Source organism: Mus caroli, unplaced genomic scaffold, assembly GCF_978045245.1.
Source record: "Mus caroli unplaced genomic scaffold, Mus_caroli_1 scaffold_1, whole genome shotgun sequence".
NCBI classification, from domain to species: domain Eukaryota; kingdom Metazoa; phylum Chordata; class Mammalia; order Rodentia; family Muridae; genus Mus; species Mus caroli.
Window position 1 is genome coordinate 20,513,812 of NW_028227256.1, and position 27,660 is coordinate 20,541,471.

At 40.7% G+C, this 27,660-nt stretch overlaps 1 pseudogene; it reads right to left on the reverse strand.

Moving 5' to 3' along the window:
* Window positions 1-642: 642 nt before the first annotated feature.
* Window positions 643-27,660, reverse strand: part of LOC147006018 (uncharacterized) — a 196,010-nt pseudogene continuing 168,992 nt past the window's right edge.

Here is a 27,660-nt window from a genome sequence, read left to right on the forward strand (position 1 = left end):
CACACAATGAGTATTATCCAGCCTTTTTATTAAAAAAGCAAACTCTGCCATTTGCAACAACATGAATGACCCTAGAGAACATTGTGCTAATTAAAATATGCTAAGCACATTCTCTCTGCTCCTCCCTGTTCCCAGAGATAACTGAATCTTCTTGTGCAGTGCCACCCTCGTCCTATAGACAAGATGGTGAAAGTTGGTGTGAAAGGATTTGGCTGTATTGGATACCTGGTTACCAGGGTTGCTCTGCATCTGGGAAAGTAGAGAGTGTTGTCATCAATGACCCCTTCATTGACCTCAACTACATGGTCTGCATGATCCAGTATGACTCCACCCATGGTAAATTCAATTTGCACAGATAGCTGAGAATGGGAAGTTTGTTATCAATGGGACGCCACATCACCATCTTCCAGGAGCAAGATTCTGTTAACATCAAATGGGGTGATGCAGGTGCTGAGTATGTTGGATAGTCTAATGGTGTCTTTACCACCACGGAGAAGGCCGGGGCCCACTTGAAGGATGGGACCAAAAGGGTCATCATCTTTGCCCCTTCTGCCAATGCCCCCATGTTTGTGCTGGGTGTGAACCACGAGAAATATGACAACACACTCAAGATTGTCAGCAATGCATCCTGCACCACTGTGCTTAGTCCCTCTGGCCAAGGTCATCCATGACAATTTTGTCATTGTGGAAGGACTCATGACCATGGTCCATGCCATCACTGCCACTCAGAAGACTGTGGATGGACCCCCTGGAAAGCTGTGATGTGATGGCCATGGGTCTGCCCAGAACATCATTCCTGCATCCACTGGTGCTACCAAAGCTGTGGGCAAGGTCATCCCAGAGTTGAATGGGGAGCTCACTGGCATGGCCTTCCATGTTCCTACCCCCAATGTATCCATTGTGGATCTGACATGCCGCCTGGAGAAATCTGCCAAGTATGATGAACTCAAGAAGGTGGTGAAGCAGGCATCTGAGGGCCTTTTAAAGGGCATCCTGGGCTACACTGAGGACCAGGTTGTCTCCTGTGACTTCAACAGCAACTCCCACTCTTCCACCTTTGATACCGGGGTTGGCATTGCTCTCAATGACAACTTTGTGAAGCTCATTTCCTGGTATGACAATGAATACGGCTACAGCAACAGGGTGGTGGACCTCATGGCCTACATGGCCTCCAAGGAGTGAGAAACACTGGTCCACCCACCGGAGCAAGGACAGGGCAAGAGAGAGGCCCTCAGTTGCTGAGGAGTTCCTGTCCTAACTTGGCCCCCAACACTGAGCATCTCCCTCACAATTTCCACCCCAGACCCCCATAATAACAGGAGGGGCTTGGGGAGCCCTCCCTGGTCTCTTGAATACCCTCAATAAAGTTTGCTGCACCCCACAAAAATATGCTAAGCACAGATGGATAACTACTGTCTGTTGGAATTCAAAGACAGGACATTATTGACAATTTTCTTTAAGGTAGAAACTCTTGTCTTAGATCCTTCATGTTTGTTTTATTTCATGTACTTCAAGTACAGCAGGTAATAATCACTAACGTGATGCAATTTCTCATAACTATGAAGTCTTCTGAAGTCTTTTCCTACTGGTACTAGCACAGTGTTTACCTTGGCAATGAAGTGGACGAAGGAAGGCAGCCAGAAGGACGTAAAGCACCGGGTAGAATTTTTAACAGCCTTGGCAACAACTTCTGGCAGCCATACATGTAAGTTAGCATCCCAGAAGGTGCATTGGCCTCATTTGATTGTCTCTTCCAAGAGAGAAGGGAAAGGTTAATGAGAATTATTGCATCGTGGGCCAAAATGTTCCTCACTGGGGAAAAAAAAGTACAACCAAATCAAAGTTAGTTCCTAGCACATGGTCAGCTGTGACCTTTATCAGGGTGAGCTTACTGAACTAGTTAGAACACAATAAACATCATTTATTTCAAAACCAGGTCATGCAATGTCTGCTTAAAGCTTTGAAGCAATTAAATTATCTTAGAATAAAATAAAATGTATCAAGGTTCATAAGACCTTTCTAGATCTAGCCTACCCTTTCTCTATCATCACTCACCGCCCTCTCTCTCCCTCACTGTGTTCACCAACGTCCTCCCTATTCTTTTAGGATGTTACTTCCTTTTGAAGCCCAAAGTAACTTAAGGACAGTTTCTAAATTATGCTGGAACACACCAGTATAATAGATTATCCTCAACTATTCATCACCTAATATATAAAAACTACCTTGTTGTGGACTACAGACATTCTTTAGAAACTAAAACTACAACTGTTCTAGGAAAAGACAGTTCTAAAAATTTTTGTGAACTGAGGTAAGGAAAAGATTTCCATAGTAATATACCTTATTATTGAAACAAACTGATAAATGTATTTCATCGAGACTAAAAACTTTTTTGCCTCTAACTTTTTCATTTTTAACATTTTCAAAATAATTTTCTATATTATTAATTTTTTTAACATGTAGCAGCCATGGACCCTAGAGGAAGCTTACTTATGCCACCTCTATAAACCAGGCAACCTGCCACTGCATTCTAGGTACTTATCCTTATACTCAGAGGGCTATAGCCCTCACCCCTCATCAAAGAAGCTTTTTTTCTTTGTTTGTTTGCTTTTCAGGTAGACTATTATGGAAATCCACAACTGAGCAAAATTCAGATCATGAGGTGCCCATTCTCAATTGATGAATCTATAGTAAAATCCCCTACACTGGACACTCAGGGAACATTGATGAAGAAGAGGGCAGAAATATTGCAAGAGTCAGAGGACAAGGATATCTGCTGAGATAGTACCCATAAAATCTTAACAATGTGGTTGCCTAAACAAGACCTGAATACCAGTTGAAATGCTGACATGGGTGGGGGAAATCTCACAAGACTCCACCCTTGGATGAAGAGCTACAAATGAAGATTAATGACCTCTGAGAAAGGGAAAATGGTTCTTCTCCATGGATGAGCATGTATAATGAATATTAATATTCTGTGTATATTAATTAATACAGGAAAGCATTACAGTAACAGTTGTTCTTTAACCCACTATTTTCCAAATATAAGACCTGTAGACCTTTTATATTTATAACAAACCTTATAGCATTACAGCTGGGCATATATCAATCCACTAAGTTATCTTGTCTTCTTCCCTGCTAAAATCCTCATAAATGCTTGAATCTCTTCCATTTGTGCTGCTCCTGCTTAGCCACATGTTCACAGTTTATACCACCCCCTGGTGATGTCCTTCTTCCTCCCTTTGCTCTGCCACATGGTCATGGTTCCTACCTGAGACTTCAAGCCCAGGAACTCTTGCCCTGCCTACCCCTCTTCTGCCCAGCTACAGGCGGTCAGCAACTTTTATTAACCAATCAGGGATAACTTGAGAGTCAAAGTTTACACTTGGGATACAGTATTTAGCATTTGGATACATAGTAGCACCAGACCAACCCCAACATAAATGCCCTGACAAATTATCCAATCCCAAGTGGACATCCCTATATACAAGCATATACAGACAACCCTAGAGTGAATAGGGCGTGTGTGTGTGTGTGTGTGTGTGTGCACGCACACGTGTGCACATGTGCACTCATGTTCTATAATTTATCTTTAGTCAAAGGCTACTTTCATCCCTAATCAGTAAATGATAGTGAATATAGTCATCCATGGCTCCCTAGATGCTGAGAATGAGGACAGATCTAAATTAAGTCTAAATTAAGTTCAGGTCTACATTAAGTAATTTATACTATGTCTTCTAAAGCCTAGGGAACATCGCGGAAGAGAGGATGGAAAGAGCGTAAGAGCCAGAAGACGAGGGGAAATGCAGTGAAGTCCCATTCTCTAGATATATAATGGTTATAGAAAATATAACCATGAACTCACAGCAAGGAGAAACAATTTTATATCTTTTTCTTAATTAAACGTCTCCTTTTGTGATTTCCTACTTCCTAGCTTCTTACTTAGCAGTTTTCGGTCTACACAAGGCAGGCCATGCGTGCTACTGATTTACTGTGGGCCAGGGGAGCCACTGTCTTCTGTGAGGTTACCACTGGTGTACTCACAGGACTCCAGTGGGTCATTCCAATCCCAAGGCCACAGAGACATCCCTGTGAAACCCAGTGGGATGAAAACAAACAAACAAAGAGATCTGAATGAGAAGAGGCTTAGTAAGGGTGGGGAACTGAACAGGGAGGAGAGGGGTTGACTGAAGGTGGCGGCAAGAACAAGTGGAGACCAGGTATTATACGCTTGCAGGAAACGGCAAAAGAAGAAGCTTAATTAAGAAAAAGCTACAAGACTGTTTCACCATGATGAAATGTCTTCCCATCACCCTTTCTGTTGATCCTGTGCCCTAGCTTCCAATCTGCCCTCTCCTACTGTCTCAGAGGTTGGCACTGTCATCTTGTTGATTTCAGCTGCACTTTCTTGATAGGAAAATGTGAAATAGAAATATCTTAATTTTCATATTTGTTTTTTAAGTCATTTTTGTAATGTTTCTGTTCTATTATCTTTGTATTCTTATTCATTTGTTGTTTAGTTGATTAGTGAGTTGAAATGGTTATTTGGATATAAACTCTTTGCTGGATACATATGCTGTAACTTTACCCTAATGGATGACTTTTCCTTTTGCCTCTCTCGAAAGCATGTCTTTCTATAAATAAGTTTCATTTTGAGAATGTCATATGTAAGTGCTGAATTAACATCATTTCTACCCCACATTCTACTCCAACCCTTCAAAGCCTCCCCTGTGATACCAACTTCCTCTCACATCCATGATGTCTTCTTCAATGATTACACGCACGCATGCACGCACGCACGCACGCACGCACACATCTCCTTGGGCTTGTTCCTCTAGCAAACCCTGACTAAAACACATGGGTCAAAGCAACTCTGCACCCGTGGAAAAGAAGCCAACTTGGTGACGATGCACTTATCTTGAATCTAGTTTGCAAATATCTTATTGAGAATGCTTGCATCAGTATGTAATGCATAATATATAATATTCATTATGTAAGGGGATATTAATAGATTTTTTTTTGTCTTTTTCTCGTATCAGGTTAATACAAGCTTTATAAACAGCTTTAGGGCATTCTTCCATTTTCTCTTTATGGAACAAGTTGAATAAAACATTTTGGGGACCATTACTATAGTTTTCCATTTTGGGGGGCCATTAATTTGTATAGGTAAATTCGATGGGATTAAGTTAATGTCATTTAGTTCATTAATTAACTTGATTGGTGAGAAAACACCAGACTGGACTACACAAGACCATCCTTTCATGTTCTCACTAGTAATTTGCTCTTGGGTAAATCATTTATGCAGCATGGAACTTCATCCATCACAGATCTCAGTTTATTGATTTATCAGGTGAATATGTAAATATTTGACCTTAAGTGGGTGGAGTGGGCTGTGCCTTGAAAAGGGCCCAAGAGATCATCTGCAATTCTACAAATGTCCTGTTACTGAACATGTGCATGTTTTTTATTGGAAAGCTATCATGAAGCAAGGGACTTGGAGACTTTTCAATATGTGTGCTTACATTTCAATGAAAAGGTTACCAAAAAATTCAGATGAATTTTAAGTCATCTTTCCAACCTGAATCAATGATGATTCAGTGTCTGTTTTAAGCAAAGTAACATTGTCTAGAAAATAAATCTAGACAAGATATTTTAAAACCATGATCTTTGAGTCAGGTTTTTTTGCCAACTACTGAGACCCTAACCCAAACACCATTCTTATCCCTACATCATCGCCCACAGGTATATCCACTGGTAAATTGATGGAAACAATTCCTGATGTTTTCCTTTCAGACAACTATATGCTAGTCAAATTGACAATTACAACTAACTGAGAGAGTGACAATCACTGCTGATGTGTGTGTTTGTGTGTGTGTGTGTGTGTGTGCATGTGCACACCCACATGTACTACTGAGCTTCAGAGTTACTTAACTGAAACATACATGAGGGGCTATTTACAGTGTTGCAAGCTTGCCAAAGGGCACACAACTGAAGAAAATGTCTCTTTCCCTTGACAATAAGGAAGCATATCTAGAGAGACTATTTTGGATTGCAAGCTGCTTTGCTAATGACAAGTATGACTTATTCTCATAATTAAGTTCTAGACCCTACCTCCACTCTGTGTAAGTTGCTTGGGGAGTCGTTATCCTACTAATAAAGAGTTAAGACTAACCAGCTTTACTGTGTCTGTAAATATTTTCAGTAAGCCTTCCTCAAATGATTGTTCTCTCCTGCTGTGCTATTATAGCCCCCTTCCAGAACATTCTTCCTATTTCCTCAAGAAAGAGCCTGACCTCCCTTGCTTTAGTCCTCTATTTGAAAAGCACATAAAGCTTTTTAATTGGAAAATCATTACTCTCTGGATCTGCCTATGAATCTTTATTTGAAACAGAAAAGTAATGGAAGTTATTTTTAGGTTTTGACAAAGACTGTAAATTCTTTAATTCTTTTTTCCATAAACCATTTCATTTATGGTCTTGGTTCAGGGATTAATGGATCATCTAGCATAAACTGTTTCTTGCCTCTGGATAAGAGCTGTTCTCTTGAAATATAAGAGATGGAAAATGCCCCTTAAGCCCTTATTGTTTTTAATGCTCATGAAGAATGAGCTCTTATGGAAAAACTGATATAAATATCTCTAAGAATACATCTTTGGAAACCTTCTGAGACTACTTTCAATAGTTTGTAGCTTTTATGTTTTATTATTAATAATGTTGTATTTGTTGTTTTTGTAGTTATGAGAGTAGGGTGTGGGGTACAAAGATCAGGGGACAACTTTGTATAGTCAGTTCTTTCTGTCCACCTTTTTTGTGGGTTCCAGGGACTGAACTCAGGTTGACAGGCTCCTGTAGTGGGCACTGTTACCCAGCAAACAATCTCACTGGCCTCTTTTTAACTCTAAAAATAATCTTTATGTTGAATATTTAAGGTATACAACTTGATTCTATGGGATGGATATATACATAGATAAATGAAGACAGATGGGTAATGGATAGATAGATAGATAGATAGATAGATAGATAGATAGATAGATAGATAGATAGATTGATTGATTTAAGGTACAGAACTTGATTCTATATGAAGACAGATGGATAATGGATGGATGGATAGATAGATAATAGGTAAATGATAGAGTCAGATCGGTAGATATGTGATAGATAAAAGATGATAGAAAAAGCCGGGCATCTAAGGAGATGACCATGTGGTTTTTGTCTTTGAGTTTGTTTATATACTGGATTACGTTGATAGATTTCCGTATATTGAACCATTCCTGCATCCCTGGGATGAAAACTACTTGGTCAGGATGGATGATTGTTTTGATGTGTTCTTGGATTCGGTTAGCAAGAACTTTATTGAGTATTTGACAAGATCCAACACCCATTCATGATAAAAGTCTTGGAAAGATCAGGAATTCAAGGCCCATACCTAAACATGATAAAAGCAATCTACAGCAAACCAGTAGCCAACATCAAAGTAAATGGTCAGAAGCTTGAAGCAATCCCTCTAAAATCAGGGACTAGACAAGGCTGTCCACTTTCTCCATACCTATTCAACATTGTACTTGAAGTCCTAGCAAGAGCAATTCGACAACAAAAGGAGATCAAAGGGATACAAATTGGAAAAGATGAAGTCAAAATATCACTTTTTGCAGATGATATGATAGTATATATAAGTGACCCTAAAAATTCCACCAGAGAACTCCTAAGCCTGATAAACAGCTTCGGTGAAGTAGCTGGATATAAAATTAACTCAAACAAATCAATGGCCTTTCTCTACACAAAGAATAAACAGGCTGAGAAAGAAATTAGGGAAACAACACCCTTCTCAATAGTCACAAATAATATAAAATATCTTGGCGTGACTCTAACTAAGGAAGTGAAAGATCTGTATAATAAAAACTTCAAGTCTCTGAAGAAAGAAATTATAGAAGATCTCAGAAGATGGAAAGATCTCCCATGCTCATGGATTGGCAGGATCAACATTGTAAAAATGGCTATCTTGCCAAAAGCAATCTACAGATTCAATGCAATCCCCATCAAAATTCCAAATCAATTCTTCAACGAATTAGAAAGTGCAATCTGCAAATTCATCTGGAATAACAAAAAACCTAGGATAGCAAAAACTCTTCTCAAGGATAAAAGAACCTCTGGTGGAATCACCATGCCGGACCTAAAGCTTTACTACAGAGCAATTGTGATAAAAACTGCATGGTACTGGTATAGTGACAGACAAATAGACCAATGGAATAGAATTGAAGACCCAGAAATGAACCCACACACCTACGGTCACTTGATCTTCGACAAGGGAGCTAAAAACATCCAGTGGAAGAAAGACAGCATTTTCAACAAATGGTGCTGGCACAACTGGTTGTTAACATGTAGAAGAATGCGAATCGATCCATTCCTATCTCCTTGTACGAAGGTCAAGTCTAAGTGGATCAAGGAACTTCACATAAAACCAGAGACACTGAAACTTATAGAGGAGAAAGTGGGGAAAAGCCTTGAAGATATGGGCACAGGGGAAAAATTCTTGAATAGAACAGTAATGGCTTGTGCTGTAAGATCGAGAATTGACAAGTGGGACCTCATGAACCTGCAAAGCTTCTGCAAGGCTAAAGACACCATCAATAAGACAAAAAAACCACCAACAGATTGGGAAAGGATCTTCACCTATCCTAAATCAGATAAGGGACTAATATCCAATATATATAAAGAACTCAAGAAGGTGGACTCCAGAAAGTCAAATAACCCCATTAAAAAATGGGGCTCAGAACTGAACAAAGAATTCTCACCTGAGGAATACCGAATGGCAGAGAAGCACCTGAAAAAATGTTCAACATCCTTAATCATCAGGGAAATGCAACTCAAAACAACCCTGAGATTCCACCTCACACCAGTCAGAATGGCTAAGATCAAAAATTCAGGTGACAGCAGATGCTGGCGAGGATGTGGAGAAAGAGGAACACTCCTCCATTGTTGGTGGGATTGCAAGCTTGTACAACCACTCTGGAAATCAGTCTGGCAGTTCCTTAGAAAATTGGACATAGTACTACCGGAGGATCCAGCAATACCTCTTCTAGGCATATATCCAGAAGATGTCCCAACCGGTAAGAAGGACACATGCTCCACTATGTTCATAGCAGCCCTATTTATAATAGCCAGAAGCTGGAAAGAACCCAGATGTCCCTCAACAGAGGAATGGATACAGAAATTATGGTACATTTACACAATGGAGTACTACTCAGCTATTAAAAAGAATGAATTTATGAAATTCCTAGCCAAATGGATGGACCTGGAGGGCATCATCTTGAGTGAAGTAACACAATCACAAAAGAACTCACACAATATGTATTCACTGATAAGTGGATATTAGCCCAAAACTTAGGATACCCAAGATATAAGATACAATTTGCTAAACGCATGAAACTCAAGAAGAATGAAGACCGAAGTGTGGACACTGTGCCCCTTCTTAGAATTGGGAACAAAACACCCAGGGAAGGAGTTACAGAGACAAAGTTTGGAGCTGTGATGAAAGGATGGACCATTTAGAGACTGCCGTATCCAGGGATCCATCCCATAATCAGCTTCTAAACGCTGACAGCATTGCATACACTAGCAAGATTTTGCTGAAAGGACCCAAATATAGCTGTCTCTTGTGAGACGATGCCGGGGCCTAGCAAACACAGGAGTGGATGCTCACAGTCAGCTATTGGATGTATCACAGGGCTCCCAATGGAGAAGCTAGAGAAAGTACCCAAGGAGCTAAAGGGATCTGCAACCCTATTGTTGGAACAACATGATGTACTAACCAGAACCCCGGAGCTCTTGACTCTAGCTGCATATGTATCAAAAGATGGCCTAGTCGGCCATCACTGGAAAGAGAGGCCCATTGGACTTGCAAACTTTATATGCCCCAATATAGGGGAATGCCAGGGCCAAAAGAATGGGAATGGGTGGGTAGGGAAGTGGGGGGCGCTATGGGGGACTTTTTGGATAGCATTGGAAATGTAACTGAGGAAAATATGTAATAAAAATATTAAAAATTTAAAAAAAAAGAAAAAAAAAAGAAAAAAGAAAAATCCGGGCAATGGTGGCACATGACTTTAATCCCAGCACTTGGGAGGCAGAGGCAGGCATATTTCTAAGTTCCAGGCCAGCCTGATCTAACGAGTGAATTCCAGGATAGCCAGGGCTACACAGAGAAACCCTTTCTTGAAGAACCTAAAAAAATGATAGAAACAAGATTTACTTTAGTCAAAGAAGCTACTATATACTTTATAATGTATCACTATACTTTGTATCTGGTTGATTTGACAAGAACAGCTCAAATCAACTCATTTGGAAAGAAACCTGTACAGTCCAGTTTTGCTATTGATGAGCCTCGAGGCTGCTTCAGTGTGCCTCAGGGCTTCCTCCTTGGCCAGCCTGCTCTTCTAGTCCCTCCACTGCCAACATTCTTTCTCACAAGGAAGCAGGCAAGTCTGATGATGGCACTTTCTTCTTGAGCTTCTAAGCATTTGGATAGTGGATCAATTCAGCTTTGCAATTTGGTTTTAGTTTTTTCATCATTTCCCATTTGAAGATGGCATTGAAACGTTGTATTCTCAAGAGTTAATAACTGAGACAACCAACCAATGGTAAGCTATGCTCAATGGTTAATGTACTAGTCACTAATGAACTGTCATGTCAGCTTGCTTTGAATTGCTAATGTTGTTATTATTGCATAGGGCCTATGTGCTAAAAAGTCCAGGGTCCTCAGCTCAAGTACTCCCTGGAAAAGAATGCTGTTCACATTGTTTTGCAAGTGTGTATACTTTTCTATTTTTTTGCCACAGTTTATACAGTGAACAAAGAAGCAGAAGAGGCCTTGCAAGAATTGCCTGCAAATCAACCCGGAAAGTTTATTACCTCTCTCTTTCTTAGAAAATCCAGAAATCTTTCCAGGCCTCTGATGGTAACAAGTTGTGTAACCTCTAGCCCTTAAGCACAAGCAAACCTCTTGTGCTGTTTTACTGGTACATACTTCTCCATTGAGCTATCCACTACTTTACCACTCCCTGTGACAAACAATATCCTTCTTGTAATACCCATTCTTCCGAGCCCTGTGTGCTCAAAGTAAGACAGACCCATAGAGACCCAAGCAGTTCTTCCTTGGTTCAGAAGAAAGGAGGGCAGGAAGGAAAGAGGATCATAACGGGGTTGGTTTTGTTTCCCTTGGACTCTTTCTAAAAAGATCAAGAATAAACATTTCTGTAAGCTTATACCATAATTTGAAAGTTCAGCAAGAAGAAAATCAAAGCTTGTCCCCAGAATGCCCTTCCTCCTACAGATGAGCTGGTCTGTAGCTAAACATAGGCGGTCCCCAGCAGAATGTACCCTGAACATCCTCTGTTTATCACTTCCTCTGGTTAGGTCATCATGTTAGGCACTAGGGATAGCAGCAGGTACAGAGAAAACTGTGGTCAACAAAGCCATTTTGCTCACCTCCACACTTATTAATGCTTTTAAGCCTAAAGAGGTCTTCACAGGCCTTATTGTGTGTACTTCATTCATCAGTCTGTGAAAGACAGGAAAGGACAATAGCTTTCCTCTTGTTGTTATAGAAAGAAAAACATTTTAGAATGCAGAGCATCAGAGCTCAGTTCTTCCATGTCCAAACTCCTCTATAACCTGCACTGGTAGCCTGCAGGACTCACCCTGGAGTATCCCATGGCAACCCCACACATCTGATTCTCCTCCCATGCTGTTCCCTCTTTTCTCTTTTTAAGGGAAGGGATGTTGTGTCTGCACATGTGTATGTTACCTGATGGGGGTCACACAGGCTTGTACATGTGCAAGTGGAGGCCAGAAGCTGGCACCAGGTTTCTTCCTCCATAGCCCTCCAGTGTTGTGTTCATTCGTTTGAGACAGAGTTTCTTGCTTAACCTGGCTACACTGCCTGGCCAGCAATCTACTGGGATCTACTCATCGCTGCTACTTTTCTCTCAACAGATGGCAGGTTATGATGAAGCACAGCATAGGTCCTTGGGATGGCAGTCCAGCTCAGGAAATATGAATAACTCAACAAAAGACACATCACAGAACAGGAATACTGAAACACTAGCAGATAGACTGGATCAGAGGACAAATAGTGTGTGTGTGTGTGTGTCTATCTGTCTGTCTGTTAGTGCACAAACACGTGTGTACATGCCTATGTAGGGTCAGAGGACAACCTCAGATTGTATTCCTCAGTTGCTATTCATGTTCTTTTGTGACAGAGTTTCTCATTGGCCTGGCTAGCAAGCTCTAGGATCTTCTTGTCTATATATTCCCAGGGTTAGGATTGCAAGCATGTGATACCATGCTTAGCCTTTTCTTTTCTGTAGTGGGCTCTGAGGATTGAATTTAGGTCCTCATCTTTGCAGATCAAGTCTTTTACTGACTCAGATGTCTTCCCAGCCCAAGACAAATATCTTAGGAGACATTACTGTATCAAACTGCCAGGACAGTGATTTCCATAGTGGACAGCACAGATCCATGAGGTGAGTGATGTTTAACCTAGGCAAGACAGAGAAGAACTAGGGACCTAGAATAATTAATCTCCATAGTAAAGTAAGAGCCACAGGGAAAGAGTAGTTCCTGGAAGGTGAGTCCAAAGATGGAACTCAACACTCAGAGATCATGGCACGAACAAAGCATACCAAACTGTCATCTCTGCATCAGATGCTCTTTAGAGCCTACAGTGAAGACAGGTACCAACATCTAGAGCTTGTCTCAAAGACAGAGCCCACGTGGCATTACAGATCTTCATGTCTTGTCTGTCAGATTCAGTATTGAGAAGTGCCCAGAGTGAAATTGAGTCTACAAGGTAAGACCAAAGATTGAGTTGTGGTTTGATAAGGCTTTGTGAGAAGGATGCAAAGCAGTATCGACGATGATTCTGATCCATGTTCTGAGGATGTCTATTGGGTACCTAGTATAGCAGCAGAGTCACCAAGTGGAAGACTATAGCGGTGATGCCCTCTCCTCCCTCGGCACTTATGTTGCAGAATAACATGGTGAAGAAAAGGGGAGTTAAGGGATGTTCTTTAAAGGGGATTGGCTGTGCATTCACCAGAGGCAGGGAACTGCACAGGCTCTCCAGAAGAAAAGGACCTGTCTGGCTACACCCAAACACTCATGAAAAGAATCTCTGGGAAAGATTCATGTCTGTATTCAAAATCATGAATATATCCGAAGCTGGAACTAGAAAAACCTTCAGAATCTCTGCCCCTGTGGCTCCAATCTGCACAGAAAACAAAACAACAACAAAAACAAAAAAACAAAAAAACCTAGGCACAGAGACGTACTGAGTGAAGGCAGCAAATGAACAGATTTCACAAGTATGGTCCTTGTCACCATTACTGTGACAGGAGCCTTGCAGAATTTCCATCTGTCAGGTCTTGACTTGTTTGGAAGCACAGAGGGAGCTAGATTCAAGTTCTCGAGCAAGGCCTTCCTCTCTTGTTTTTACCCACCACCTCAGACAAGCTTCTGGGTTGAGTGCTCCCAGGGGCACTTGCCAATTCTGAGATCCCCTTGAGGTCTTTTAATAGTTCCATTCATTTCCCATCGAAGAATGTTCACAACACTGAGTGAGGATGAAAACAGGGGAGACTGAAGGGAAGAGCAGCCGAATCCATGTTCTTGGGTAATCCTGAGCTCTACTATGGCCTGGTGCTAGTTAACAAGACCCGCATCCACATCTATCAACTGTGCAGAGTTATCAAGCCAACACGAAGCTACCTTGTCACTCTAGTGCCCTTTGAGTCCAGGAGCTCAGTTTACACTGACAGCAAAAGAAGAATGAACACACCATAGTGCACTGTGCTTAAAGAAATACCAGCTCTAAAGCAAACGCCATTAATTCTCCACTTGTTTTTGCTTTCCCATCATGCTTTGTTGACTTTGGAGTCAGTGGCGCAAAACTTAAGCTACGATGCTCACTTTCAGCACCCTTGCTGGAGACTAAGCAAAGGCTACTTTAAGAAAAACGCAAAGGAGAGTTGAGAGTCTCGGGAAAAAAAAGAAAAAAGAAAAACAAACAAACAACACAAACAACAACAACAACCCCAAAGCAAAAGTCGACAAATAGTAAGTCTGTTCTTCACAAATTAAGCACACAGAATCGTGTACACGGCACGTAATGCAACTGCCTCCCCAGGAGCTTCACCCTTGTGCCTTTATAAATGCCATTAGTGCTCTCCACAGGCTTTCTCGGGCATAACGAATGTGCTTGTTACAACAATGCCAGGCACTATTTCTGAACCAAGGCTGTCAAGAGGTGTTTTCCTTTCTTCTAAGAGGAGAGAAAAGGGAGACTTGTAATCAGAGAGAAAATGACGGAATGTTGGCTTGTGTTCATTTCCAAAGCCTCACAGAAGTCTTTGCCTACAATCTCTCTGTGGTTTATTATTCCAGCTTTTCTAATCACAGCTAAAATAATAGTGAGAATTCAAGTCAAATCTCGAAGCTATTAAAAAAAAATATGTTTTGTTTGCTACGGGCACAAGGACCCAAGTATACAAACAAAAGTTTGGAAGCAACTTTCACATCTCTGTATTCATTTACAACCCCCATCTCTCAGCTTTGCACTGGCTTGAATAGGTAAGGATGATGACACACTTTGGGCACTGTCTCTGGCCTGGGCACTGTGCCAAATGAATTATATGGAACATTTCCTCTCATCTTCCTGAAGGCTTTGCTGGGAAACACCATCGTCACACACTACACAAGTAAGCCTGAGAACCTGGTTATTCTCCCGGGTTACCAAAATGATTCAGAGGCATGGCCTCTTATGGAAGGTCTCCTTCATGCTTGTCTTCTTACTTCAGGGCAAGGGCTAGAGAGATGGTTTAGGGGTTTAAAGCATCTACTGCTGTTGAAGACCTAAGTTTGGTTCCCAGTACCAATCACCCATAAGCCCAGCTCCAAGGAATCAGACATCTATAGTCTCTGTCTGTGGGGAACCTGCATACTAATGCACATACCCTCTCTCTCTCTCTCTCTCTCTCTCTCTCTCTCTCTCTCTCTCTCTCTCTCTCTCTCTCTCTCTCACACACACACACACACACACACACACACAGAATGGGGACCTTTTGACAAGAAAAGCTCAACTTCTCCTTGACCACCTTCTTCTACACTCCACCCTGACCCCCCAACCCCCATACACACAGACCTATTTTCCACCTGGTCAGGTCCTGGGTAAGCCTGTGCATAAGTACTGACCACCTTTTCCCCTATATTACGCTGTTTATGCGCCTGAAATTGCTTTTTAAAAAACCGTATGCTCCTTCTTCACTATATTTTCACAAACACAAATCTTGTCTTTTAAATAAAGTATAATTCTTCAGGAGTGGGGCCATCTATTCTAGAAACCTGAACCCAAGGACTCAGATATAAACATCAGGACTAACTAAATAAGTTGTGTATGTGAGATATACTAGTCTGTAGGATGTGCATGATATTAACATTTATATAGTGTCAACTATGGGGTCATATACTTTTCTAAGCACTTTGACAATATCTAATAGAGGCTTTTAGTGTTGTGTATCCATGTCACTTTGGAGAAAACAAAGGCACAGAGAAGATAGGTGATGCTCTAGAGGTTACAAAACCAATAGATAACTGATTGACATTTGAACGAGGGTTTCTCCTTTAAAGAATCAAAGAATGAATATTTTAGAGTATCTCTCTTGGACATGCCAACACATTCTGTACTACCTATCTATAAATATCACTTTTATTTCCTCAGATGAAAGGATGAAATGACAGCCATTATCCAAGCTGTACAAATACATGGCTTGGACTGAGCCCAGAGCATTTCTTTCTCTGTTCTAACTATCCCAAGGCCTAGGTATGGACTATGTATAATACTATGTATAATCCAATCCTTCAGGCTGACTGTTTCAATCCAGCTTCTCTCAGTGTCTCCCTCAAATGCTCTACTTGGCCTCACACTAACTTTGGCAATTGGTTCTAATCTTGTGGCTCCTTCTCATTTTTCAGCTCATTCTGTGTTAACCTGTGTCTAGTTTGTTTTCTCTCCCTGATCACTTAAGTCCTCTTTCTTTCTTGTGCTGTTTTCTTGAGTGTTGGGTTTATCCTATCTCTGACTTATTCTGTCAAATCTTTCTCTGACTCGACACTTTGTCTGCCTCTCAATTAGACATCACATTTAAACATGGCTGGGTTTTTTTTCTTTCTGCAAACTAACCTTACCTTCATCATTAGGGATTAAAAGTGTGTACTAAGGGCAGTCTGTATTCCAGCCAGATCATATAGATTTAGATGATCTTTGGGTGTGATCCCTTGCCAGAGCAGCCATGTTGTTGCTTGATTAAAATTTCTCTAATTCTCTCAATACCTTTTTAGCATCTGATAAAATGGCAGTTGGTAGGATAAACACAAACTTGCTAGGCATTTATAGCATTGCCAGTAAAATTTTATCATTCCCCAATGAAAGGAGAGTTTGAATAGATGTTTGTTTTCATGATTTGGGCATTTTTCCATTTTCCTAATTGGCTCTTCCTTGGTTTGAGCCCAAGAGAAAGCCCAATGGACACTCAAAGGGATGCTCACAGTGCCTGCCTTTTACATAACCCAGCTGCAGGATGCTGGGAAGGGATGCTGAGGTCAGACTGAAAGCTGGCTGGTGTCCTAAGTCCCACAGCCAAAAGATTTACCCTTTAGAGTAGAGCTGTGAAGAGTATACCTGTGGAGAGTCCTATAGGAAGAAGCGAAGCATGCTGCCTGCTCCAGAAGTCATGTCAATAAGGAGCTGAGATTTCACTTTGCTCAGAGGAAGCACAAGGGCAATTGCTAAGTGCTCAGTGAGTCCACAGAGGATGTAAGAGCAGCAGGAAGAGTTAGGCTGGGTATCAGAATGTCTAAATTAAACTTTCCAATTAGTAGAACTCTGGCACGCCAACTGGGCCCTTGGAAGAGCAGGCTGCACATCTGAGGGGGGTATGCTTGCCTACGGTAGAAAACTATGACTGTGTTGAATCAGCTCCACACCCAACCCCTTCTGGAATACAGTAGACATTCACTAAACATCAAGCACGCAATGCCTCTTTCTTATATCAACTTCTTCCAGGGCTCCGTGCCTTTATCTTCATTTCCTCCCAGATATCTTGACCCAGTTGTCATTTTTATCCACAGAAAAAATGAACCAAGCCATCATCCTCTTCCTGATACCAGCTCTTCCTGCTGCCATGCTCATCAGAACCCATGTCTTAAACTATTGATACCCCTGACAGGGTGAATTACCTTTTTACATTTCATGTCTTTGTATCAACCTTGTGTAGTCCTAAATCCTGTTCATTTCCTCTTAGTCTTTCTCGGATTTCTCTATCCTTGGGTCCCCTCTGGAATTATTCTTAATCCCTCTGACTAGCATGCCCCAAACCTCCTGGCTTTCCCTTTTATAAACAAGCCACATGTCTAAATTTTCTTGACTCTGATGCTCTCGGAACATATTTTAAGATAAATCTGTCAGCTTAGAGTTAAAAGTTAAAAATTCTGATAAATCATAATCTTCCTTTAAAACCTTAATTGTCTCGCAATATTTATATATGATCATAAAATATATTTATATAAATGTAATATCTACAAATATAAAATTATATATAGTATATATACAAATATAAGCACATATGTTTATATATACATATCAATTATTTGATATATGTAAATGTGTATTTAATAGATAGATAGATAGATAGATAGATAGATAGATAGATAGATAGAGATGGAGATGGGAGATGGACAGGGAGATGGACATGGAGATGGACATGGAGATGGAGAGAGATAGATAGAGATTTTCCTCTGTAGACCCAGGGACTGAGACAAGGTCAAGGGGGTCAACAAAGTGCTCACCAGTAATTTAAGCTTGTAGAATTCAATATAAAGAATTATTAACTATGTAAAGGTCTATCTAGATGAGGACATAACAGAGCGCTCTGGAGTTTGAGATAGTTTCATTGGGCAGCTGCTATCCCTGTATAGATGAAAGGGGCTCTGGAGGACTGAAGAAGACTTAAGGCTATCTCTAGAGGTCAGGACTGCATGAATCCACATCTGGTTCCTATGAAAATGAAAAATCCTTATGGGAAGCCCATTTTCGCGGACCACCACTACTCTGCGATGGTAAGCAGTGCAGGATTCTCTACCACTCACACCAGGCATTTTCTGCTGCTCAAAACTAAAACCTACTGGATTTTAAAAGCAATACCACCTCACAGTCTCTCTCTACCAGCTTCTAGTGACATCGTATAATGGAACAGAGGAGAAAGAAGCACACAGAACAACTCAAAGCCATGAGAAAGGGTGAAGAAAAGCTAATATGACAGATAAACACTGAGACAGCACAGGCCTGCTGTGGATTACTTACCTTATATGTAACATCAGATTTCCCTGCAGTACTCCCTTCTTCTGAACTCATGTTTCACACTATGGAGATTGTTCTTGCTGTACTAACTTGGTGCAACTATCTATCCTAAGTATCATCTTACCTTCTACTTCATGAGAGGCACCAGTCTATGTTAATGCTACATGTTCAAGCTGGTTTCTAAACTGTGCTGTGTCTTTTATGCCTAATTCTTGCTTAATGTCTACCCCTTAATTCCCAAGCTTCTGTAGCCTGATGCATATTTCCTTTCCCTCTGTCTCTTAGCCCATTTGGAAGTACTGGGTTGTGCTTCCTTGCTGCTGTGAGAACATCTCCCCCCCACATGCACGCCGTTGTTATCTCTCAGGATCCCACGCATTTCCTTTTATCCTGAAATATATTTGAATGTGATTTGAACGGCATACTCTACTGTTGCTCTTTTTCTCCCTAAACATATAATTAGGTTTCCCGAACATTTGTAACGAGGAGTAGGCTTAGAATCGTTTTAATTACCATTTTTTAATTAATCACTGTCTCTGGACTGCCCTCTTCTGGTTGTTTTTTTAAGTGATAAGGAGCGGGAATGCTTACATTGCAGAATGTGGGGTTCCCCCACTACTTCAAAGGTCTTGCATTCATAAGACTACTATACCTGACAGTATAGATAGATTCCTATTACTTAGATCTTCTCAACCCCACCCCCTCCACACACACACAATCTTCACTGTTTTTTCTTAGTCCACATTAGAGTCCTGGCTTTGTCCTGGGGGGACCTTCATTTGTCAGCTTTGAGGAGTAAGTGTCTTCATCCTTCAGCATTATCTCAAACGTGCCTCACAGATACATGAAACCACAACAATCTCTCCCTCCCACCTTCAATGTCTGCCCTCTGAGGACTAGTTAAGTTTTCTAGGTAGATGTTTGCTATTTTGTTATTGTTCTGCTTTTGTTTGTTTTGCTGTTGTTTTGTTTTGTCCTTCTCTTCTCTTCTCTTCTCTTCTCTTCTCTTCTCTTCTCTTCTCTTCTCTTCTCTTCTCTTCTCTTCTCTTCTCTTCTCTTCTCTTCTCTTCTCCTCTTCTCTTTTCTTCTCTTCTTTTCTTTCCAGCTAGTACAGAGCCCAGAGACTCACCTCTGCTAAAAAGGGTGCTTCTGCCCCTGAGCTGGCCCAATGCTTGCTGTTTTAAAAGTCAGATTGACCAGACAGCGCTATTGCTTGGCATCCTCTGAACATATGCTGACCTGCTGCTCTCTTGCAACTGGAGATTTGCCATCATGTTCTCCTAATTTGGGGTCTTTTGGGAAACTATCACTTGCTAGTCACTGGTTTCTCTGCCCTGGTTGTTCAGTGTTTTATGGGGGAAATGTGGAGGAATATGGGGCCATCTTCCTCCAGTCTCACACCAGAACCCTTTCTTTATCTGATGGGCATACTTTGCACATGGAAATGGTTTAATAGGTCATTTGATAAGCAAATTGCGCAGTTAGAGGTGTCATGTCCTCCACACACTCTGGACAAGGGGCAAGAAATGCGGGCATCAGAAAGGAGGTAACCATTTATGAGGAGCATCTGATGGCTGCCCCACTTTGTCTTCTTCCCTTCTCTGATTGTCTCCCCCTCTGCCTCCCTCTTTATATGTTGCAGGATTCATACTAATATATAAGAAGACTTTTCTTCTAAATTCAGGAGTTAGATGTTTCCCTTTCTCAAAGTTCTTGTTAGGCTTGTTAGCAAGACCCTTCTCGCATCTTGTAAAGAGTTGTCAACTGGGTCCCCTTTTTTTCTAATCTGGAATAGTGTCTGATGGGAGCCACCCATCACATGATACCAGCTATATTAAATTGGAAAAGCAATTTGTGACAGCCACATTTTTTTTAGTAGGAAGGTTTAAATTACTGAATTAACTTATTGGATATAAGAACAGTGATATTTATTAATAATTGTCTAGTCCCAATGCAAATGCCACTTTAAATTTTCTCATTTAGTTCTCTTATATCTTTCTCTCCCCTTCCTGATTCTACTGCATCTCTTTCTATCCATAATATCTATGCTCGGTTTTCTTGCCTTAGATTTTAGTAGTTTATTAAATGAAGTCCTTTTGAATAATCCACTCTGGCTGGATATTCTGGAAATTTCTAATACATGTGGGCATTTCATCTCATTTGATCCACATTGGTTTATAATCATCTTTTTACTTTCACTTTATTAACATCATAATATAAATAATTGAATTCTCACACCCTAATTGTTAGGGCCAGTAGTTTTCCTTTAAGCACTAACTTAATTGAATCCAACATTTTTTTTATTACGTATTTTCCTCAATTACATTTCCAATACTCTCCCAAAAGTCCCCCATACCCTCCCCCCCACTTCCCTACCCACCCATTCCCATTTTTGGCCCTGGAGTTCCCCTGTGCTGGGGCATATAAAGTTTGTGTGTCCAATGGGCCTCTATTTCCAGTGATGGCCGACTAGGCCATCTTTTGATATATATGCAGCTATAGTCAAGAGCTCTGGGGTACTGATCAGTTCAGAATGTTGTTCCATCTATAGGGTTGCAGATCCCTTTAGCTCCTTGGGTACTTTCTCTAGCTCCTCCATTGGGAGCCCTGTGATCCATCCAATAGCTGACTGTGAGCATCCACTTCTGTGTTTGCTAGGCCCTGGCATAGTCTCACAAGAGACAGCTATATTTGGGTCCTTTCAGCAAAATCTTGCTAGTGTATGCAATGGTGTCAGCTTTTGGAAGCCGATTATGGAGTGGATCCCTGAATGTGGCAGTCTCTAGATGGTCCATTCTTTCGTCACAGCTCCAAACTTTGTCTCTGTAACTCCTTCCATGGGTGTTTTGTTCCCAATTCTAAGAAGGGGCACAGTGTCCCTGCTTTGGTCTTCATTCTTCATGAGTTTGAATCCAACAATTTTTAAGGGAAGAATTTCCATTTCGTTTGGTTCTAAATATTTTGTGACTTATTGTAAGTCATTTAGAAATATGGCTTTTTGTTTGTTTGTATTTTTGGTTTTTCGAGACAGGGTTTCTCTGTGTAGCCCTGGCTGTCCTAGAACTCACTTTGTAGACCAGGCTGGCCTTGAACTCAGAAATCCACCTGCCTCTGCCTCCTGAGTGCTGGGATTAAAGGCGTGTGCCACGTTTCTTCATTTTTGAATACATAGTCTTTCCCTGGTTTTTATTGAATTCTAACTATTGTTAGAAAATAGAAATTATGATACCAATGTTTTCAGCTTTTGCATTTTGCTTCACAGTCAGTTTGTATCTGTGTAAATATTCTATGGGCCCTTTAAAGAAATAAATTGTATATTTTCTTGTTGATGGATATTGTATTCTTCTTAGGGCTATTAGTTCAAGCTTGTTCACTGTGGTGTTGAATTGTTTTATATACTCACTGAGCCTCTTATTTTCATTTTAAAAACTCTTAAAAATTCACAGAAGGGACTGGGGAGATGGCTCAGCAATTACAAGCCATGGGACCTTGATTTGATTCCCAGTACCCACAGAAGGGCTCCTAACCATCTGTAACTCCAGAACCAGGAAATCTGACTCCTTCTTCTGGACTCTATGGGCACTGTCTACAGATGATGCACAAACATACACGTAGACAAATAAATATTAAAATAAATAATATAATAAGAATAATAAAAAGATCCACAGGAGACCCGCAACAATGATTGTTTTGAAGAAGAGACCCAGGTGACCATGGAAGAGTGCTGAGTTCTGTACTGTATATCTAGTGGTGTTGCTTCCCCATGTCTGGACTCTGCCTCTTGTGAAATAACAAAGGACTCCCCACACTCTGTCCCTTACCTCAGCTTCACTCTGGGACAGACCCTACACCACAACTCTCCCATCTTACAGCCCTTTGTTAAAGAGACTAACTTTAGACTGAACCTGAAAGTGCATTTTCCCTCGTAGAGAATACAGAAGGATGCCAAATCCTTGGCCACATCACTTCGTAGGGTCTTAGCTATCAAATTCATTGCAATATTTCAGTGTTTGACTTAAAGTAACCCTTGCCTAATTTAGTAATGACTCCAAGGTAGCCTGGCAATGCTAGACATTTAGTATGACAAAGAAAGTTGTAAGGTGTTTCCCATTAATGAGAAGGTGAACACTTTTCATGGAAGGGCAAAAAAACATGTTTTCCGAATACTTGTTCATTTACCCATTCCTTGAATTCTGTTATTATGTGGAGTCCCATGATTATGACTTTCTCCCTTCTCTGTGTGTAAGATTTCTTTAAGTGTTTTCTCCAGTGCTATCTTGGTGGTCTGTGGGGCAAATAAAACCATGGCACCAGACAAAAACTGAGAAGGCTGAGCAGATTCAGAAACTCCAGTAATTCTCTTATCTGAGAACAGTGGGTATTTCATTTATTCCCAACCTGGTTCCTGTCCTAGAGCATGTGATCATGACACCCCAAATGAGAATTGTAACAACTAGTCACTAAGCACAGGACACAGAGTTCTCAATGCTAATGAGGTGCCTAGATGGATCCTGAAGATTTAGCCAATAAGTTTTCCTTCTTGGGTATTCCTTCCTGTAAAAGATCTTTCATCTCTGGTCCACGCTGAGTAAGTGGTATGCTGTCTTAGTCAGGGTTTCTATTCCTGCACAAACATCATGACCAAGAAGCAAGTTGGAGAGGAAAGGGTTTATTCAGCTTACACTTCCATACTGCTGTTCATCACCAAAGGAAGTCAGGACTGGAACTCAAGCAGGTCAGAAAGCAGGAGCTGATGCAGAGGCCATGGAGGGATGTCTTTACTGGCTTGCCTCCTCTGGATTGCTCAGCCTGCTCTCTTATAGAACCCAAGACTACCAGCCCAAAGATGGTCCCACCCACAAGGGGCCTTTCCCCCTTGATCACTAATTGAGAAAATGCCTTACAGTTGGATCTCATGGAGGCATTTCCTCAACTGAAGCTCCTTTCTCTGTGATAACTCCAGCTGTGTCAAGTTGACACAAAACTAGCCAGTACATATGCATTCATTTTTTCAATATAAATAAACAGTTTGGACAAGCAAGGACTGTTTCTCTCATCAAGAACCATTGTGGGATGAAGCCTTCATCATACAGAGCTGTGCTGCCTAAGTCTCTAGAAGAAGGTCCTTTACCTTTGAGCTAAGCCCGATTCTCCCTCCCCTCCCCCCACCTCCCGGCCCCCTGGCTCTGTTCCTGACTCCTAGTGGATCCCAGCAGCATGTGTGTGTCCCAGAATTTGGAAAGCCCAGCTTTGGCCCCAGACTGTGTAATTTCTCACCTGGGCTGGGGCCCCTATCTTAGGCTGTGTTCTGCCACACCTGAGCGGATATCTTCCATGAACCTGGCAACTCTGGCTGCAAAGATGGAATGTAGCCTAGCACCTCCAGCAATGAAGCAAAACAGGAATCCATGTTTCTTCATTAATCCAAAAGGATAATTTAATTAGATATATCAACTTTATTTGGCAGTTATTTACTTTAAAGACTTTCAACATATTGTTACATGTTTTCCTGTCTTTTAAAGTTTCTGCTAAAAGGACTGATACAATGACAATAAATTTGCCCTTGAAAATAGCTTGGTTCCTTCTTCTAACTTTTGATGTTTTTATTTGTTTGTTTAATATTCTTGACATTTGAACATGTAAAAATTAGAAAAGAACCAAATATTATCAGCATCATGAACATCAAAACCTCTAATATAAAGAAGAAAGAAAAGGCCCAGGCACCAGCTCTGGGGCACCTTGGTTGCAGACAGTCCCAAGATCCCCAGAGGACTGACTCTCCACACTGCAGATGCCCTTGCATGCCCAGGATCTTGGGATCACTGGTGAGTGGAACACAACATCTGTTCCAAAAAATCGTGGGGGGGGGGGCGTGACAGCAGGAGCAAGGACACAGGAGCCCTGCATGATCAGTGGCTTCAGTTCTTTCTGGTCGGTGCTGGTATACCTTGGTTTCGAACACACCAGATAGCCCCATGGTCCCCAGAGGAGACACCACTTCTAGGCACTGTAACACGCCCAGGATCTTAGGATGCCAGGATACCAGGATACCAGGAGCTTGGTCATACCAGGATATCAGGGTCTCAGAGGAAGCTTGACTGCCAATACCTCTGACACACCCAGAATCTCAGATTCACAGGATCCCGAATCACAGGATCACAGATAAAGCTGGACCCTGAAGAGTCCAGATTCAACCAGGATTACAGGAAGGACAGGCTTCAATCAGATATATTTAGGGCAGCAAGCACTTGAAATAATCAGATGGCAGAAACCAAGCATAAGAACAGAAGCAACAGAAACCAAGGTTACTTGGCATCATCAGAATCAAACTCTTCCACCTTAGCAAGTCCTGGATACACCAACACACCAGAAAAGCAAGACATGGATCTAAAGTCACTTCTCATGATAATTTTGGAGGACTTAAAGAAGGAAATAAATAGCTCCCTTAAAGAAATACAGGAAAACACATCCAGTCAGGTGAAAGAATTGAATAAAATCACCCAGGATCTAAAAATGGAAGTAGAAACAGAAAAGAAATCAGAAAGGGAGACCGCTCTGAAAATAGAAAACCTAGAAAAAAGTCAGGAGTCAAGGATAACCAACAGAATACAAGAGATAGAAGAGAGAATCTCTGGTGCAGAAGATAACATAGAAAACATTGACACAACTATCAAAGAAAATGCAAAATGCAAAAAGTTCCTAACCCAAAACATCCAGGAAATCCAGGACATAATGAGAAAACAAAACCTAAGGATAATAGGTATAGACAAAAAGGAAGATTTCCAACTTTAAGGGTCAGTAAATATCTCCAACAAAATTATAGAAAAAAAACTTCTCCAACTTAAATAAAGAGATGCCCATGAGCATACAAAAAGCCTACAGAGCTCCCAATAGTTTGGACCAGAAAATAAATTCCTCCCGTCACATAATAATCAAAACACCTAGTGCACAAAACAAAGAAAGAATATTAAAAGCAGTAAGGGAAAAATGTCAAGTAACATATAAAGGTAGACCAATAACAATTACACCTGACATCTCCCCAGAGACTATAGAAGCCAGAAGATCCTGGGAAGATGTCATACAGAACCTAAAAGAACACAAATGCCAGCCCAGGCTACTATACTCAACAAAACTCCAACTTACTATAGATGGAGAAACTAAGGTATTCCATGACAAGACCAAATTCACACAATATCTTTCCACAAATCCAGCCCTTCAAAGGCTAATACAGGGAAAACTTCAACACAATGAGGAAAACTAAGCTCGAGAAAAAGCAAGAAAGTAATCTTTCAACAAACCTAGAGAAGATAGGAACATGAACAGAATTCCAACTCTAACAACAAAAATAACAGGGAGCAACAACAAGTTTTCCTTAATATCAATGGACTCAATTGCCCAATAAAAAGACATAGACTAACAGACTGGTTAAGTAAACAGAACCCAACTTTTTGCTGCATACAGGAAACCCACCTCAGGGACAAATACAGAGACTACCTTAGAGAAAAAGGATGGGAAACAATTTTCCAAGCAAATGGTCGCAAGAACCAAGCTGGAGTAGCCATTCTAACATTGAATAAAATTGACTTTCAACTTAAAGTTCTCAAAAAAGATAAGGAGGGACACTTCTTACTTATCAAAGGTAAAATTTACCAAGATGAAATCTCAATTTTGAACATCTATGCTCCAAATGCAAGGGCATCCACATTCATTAAAGAAACTTTGCTAACATTCGAAGCACATATTACACCTGACACAATAATAGTGGGAGACTTCAACATCCACTCTCATCAATGGACAGATCCTGGAAACAGAAGCTCAACAGAGACACAGTGAAACTAACAGAAGTTATGAAACAAATGGATTTAAAAGATATCTATAGAACATTTCATCCTAAAACAAAAGGATATGCCTTCTGCTCAGAAAATCATAACTGACCATATAATCGGTCAGCAAACAGGCCTCAGCAGATACAAAAATATTGAAATAATCCCATCCACCCTATCAGATTGTTATGGACTAAGACTGATTTTAAATAACAACATAAATAATAGAAAACCCACATACAAGTGGAAGCTGAACAACACTCTACTCAATGATACCTTGGTCAAGGAAGAAATAAAGAAAGAAATTTAAGACCTTTTAGGTTTAATGAAAATGAAGTCACAACATACCCAAACTTATGGGACACAATGAAGGCAGTCCTAAGAGAGAAACTCATAGCTCTGAGTGCCTCCAAAAAGAAACTAGAGAGAGCATATACTAACAGCTGACAGCACACCTAAAAGCTCTAGAACAAAAGGACGCAAATTTACCCAAGAGGAGTAGAGGGCAGGAAATAATCAAACTCGGCTGAATTTAACCAAGAGGAAACAAAAGAGAACAATACAAAGAATCAACCAGACCAGGAGCTGGTTCTATCAGAAAGTCAACAAGATAGATAAGCCCCTAGCCAGACTAACTAGACGGCACAGGGACAGTATCCTAATTAACAAAATCAGAAATGAAAAGGGAGATATAACAACAGAATCTGAGGAAATCCAAAAAATCATCAGATACTACTACAGAAGCCTATACTCAACAAAACTGGAAAAGTTGGATGAAAGGGACAATTTTCTAGACAGATACCAGGTACCAAGGTTAAATCAGCATCAGACTAATGATCGAAGCAGTCTTATATACCCTAAAGAAATAGAAACAGTCATTAATAGTCTCCCAACCAAAAAAATCCCAGGACCAGGTGGGTTTAGTGCAGAGTTCTATCAGATGTTCAAAGAAGACCTAATTCCAATTCTCCTCAAACTATTTCACAAAATAGAAACAGAAGGTACTCTACCTAAGTCATTCTATGAAGCCACAATTACTCTGATACCTAAATGACACAAAGACCCAACAAAGAAAGAGAACTTCAGAACAATTTCCCTTATGAATATCAATGCAAAAATACTCAATAAAATTCTCGTAAACTGAATCCAAGAACACATCAAAATGATCATCCATCACGATCAAGTAGGTTTCATCCCAGGGATGCAAGGATGGTTCAATATATGGACATCCCTCAATGTAATCCACTATGTAAACAAACTCAAAGACAAAAAGCACATGATCATCTCATTAGATGCTGAGAAAGCATTTGACAAAATCCAACACCCATTCATGATAAAAGTCTTGGAAAGATTAGGAATTCAAGGCCCATACCTAAACATAATAAAAGCAATATACAGCAAACCAGTAGCCAACACCAAAGTAAATGGTGAG